This window comes from Corvus brachyrhynchos, unplaced genomic scaffold (genome assembly GCF_000691975.1).
Source record: "Corvus brachyrhynchos isolate BGI_N302 unplaced genomic scaffold, ASM69197v1 scaffold223, whole genome shotgun sequence".
NCBI classification, from domain to species: Eukaryota; Metazoa; Chordata; class Aves; order Passeriformes; family Corvidae; genus Corvus; species Corvus brachyrhynchos.
In genome coordinates, this window is record NW_008237174.1 from 6,100,431 (window position 1) to 6,102,945 (window position 2,515).

The following is a 2,515-nucleotide window of genomic DNA, read 5'->3' on the forward strand; positions in this document are numbered from 1 at the left end:
GGGGAGGCTGAGACCGGCCGGTCCTCGGCTCCAAGGGGCGGGAGAGGGTGGGATGCTCCTGAACTTCCGTCCTTGGGTAGCAAGATTTAGGTACATGGTCGCTCACGCGAAGGCGGAGGGACGGAGTCGTGCCCTCCAGTGCGTGGCTGCAGAGTGGGTGGTTCGGTGTTCCCCTCCCTGCCCGAGCAGGCAGAGGAGGCGAGTGGGATGGGAAGGGACAGCGAGGAAACGAGTTTGTCCTCCTTCTCCTGCCAGGGGGAGCTGTGGCGCTGGTGGTTGCTCGGGCTTTGAGGAGATAAATGCAGGCTCTGCCTCCCGGATGCCCGGCCTTGGCGTGTTTGTGTTTGTTGAAGGTGCTGCTGCTCGAATGCCTTTATTCACTGCCTGTTTGCCTTCTGGTTCAGTGTCTCACCTGAAAAAAATTCTGTCCACATATGACTTTGTAGCCTGACATTTTAATTCTTGAGGCAGGGAGGAGGAAGGAAGACACAAAAAAAGTAACACAACTGTTGCTGCTCTGGAAGCTATTGAAATATAGAACTGCGTTTTGATCTTCAAGAAAAAAAACCTCTGTGATAAAAATGTTTAATCTTTTAATCTCTCATCTCTTTTGCTTGCAAAATCTAATTTTTTAGAATACAAACAGCTTAGGTTTCTAATGTAAACAAAGGACTGATGTGATTTATATTTAATTATACCCTTTTTAAAATAATGATTAAATTTTACTGCATCTGTAAGTCATGTGGAATAAGAAGGGATTTTAAAAATGTGGAAGTTTAGTGTCCCATGCCCTGACTCTCAGCCAGCAGCAGACCACCTTATCACATATTATGTCATTATTACTTCCATCAAAGTTTTATCAGCCACAAACCAGAAAGAGAAAAGTCGGTACTTTGACCATAAAATCTGCTGAGGTGGAAAATATTTGTTTAACTGTGATGTAATGCATGAGTTGAGAAAATGGATGTTATTACTGTAGCTGGGTTACCAATGGTGTCGTGTGAAATGCTGTACTCCTGGCTACCTCTTACAAATCAAGACAATCTATATTATTTCACTCTTTAGAACAGGAAAACTTGAAATCCTGAAATACAACATGCCATTAATTTTTGGGATGTGCCATCTGAATACACTGTATTTGCACTCTTCCAGGGAATAAGCAGGCCCTAAACACACATTGCTGCCAAGGGGCATTTTACCTGAGTAATGACTGTAAATTAATCCTATTAGATTGGACTCAAGTTGTGAGAAGTGGAAGTTACCAGTAAGGCCTCCCTCCACTTTTCCACCTTCTCCTGGCTGGAGGGATGATGGGCCTTTCAAACTGGATGTTTTTCTGTGACCTATTGGTGCTTATTTTGAAGGAAACATGTATTAGGGTTTTTTGTTTAATATGTAACTAGTGTCTAGTGGCTTGACTTCACTATGGCTCATGTCTTGATGTAAGGATATCTTCTGTGGATCTGTTCTCTGGAACTTAAAATTTTTCATCTGAAGGTGCAGAAGTGGGGCACAGGGTCAAAGCTCACAATTTCCTCTTGAAATGAGGGGGGTAATACCCTCTTCAACCTTGCCTTGGTTTTCATATCCAGCTTTTGTGCCCAACTGCTCCATCCTGACAGCAACTGGGGAACAGCACAGGAGGTTTCTGTTCCCAGCACTGGTCAGCATCTCCTTGCCCTTGAGGAGAGTGGTTTCCCTGTGGAAGGGCCAGCCCTGTTACATCAACTGCTCTCCCAACAGTAGCTGACAGCACTAATCTGCATTACATGGGATTAAACAGGCATGGTAATTAACTTGCATAAGCGCTTTAGCAACTTTTGGCCTTGATTTGCAGCCTGTCCTGTATATGTGGTGCAGGGCCTCTATAGGCTGGACACAGCATGGGGGGAAGCTGGGGAGAGGCAAACAAAGCTGAAATTTCAGCTGCCAACAGTGTGCAGGCGACAGGAAGCACACAGGGTGACGATGAAATAGCTGTTGTCATTTTTTCAGGAGCCAAGGTGTGCTGAATATCATACTGGTGTTGAAAAGGTAGGTTGGGCACTGGTATCCATAGCTCTCACTGAATCCACACAACTGTGGAAGAAATGGCTCCATTTCTAGTCCTATGCTGTGTTATTCCTATGTGAGAAGTGAATCTGTACCCAGGAATTTACTCCTTCAGTTTTATAGTTTTTATTCATCAGGAATCATACCTTTAACTAATTCTTATTGCTGTGCTTGGGAGATTCTGTTCAAGTGTGCAACCCTAAGCTGAACCAAAATGTAGATATGTCCATAATCTCCACTATCCTTGGGTGCTGGATTCTACTCAGTGACCAAATGTCTAAAGAGTTTACGGCATCCATCCCAAGAAGTACTACAGAAATAAGTCCAAAGCAATGTGTCTTTTCTCTTCACTCTTAGATATATCTGATGCAGCCAATTCAGATCTGCTTTGAATCAGAGGAACAGCAGGGAAGGCTGAAATGCATTGGCCTGCAGCGATTTCTCTTTCTTTGAAAACAGATGG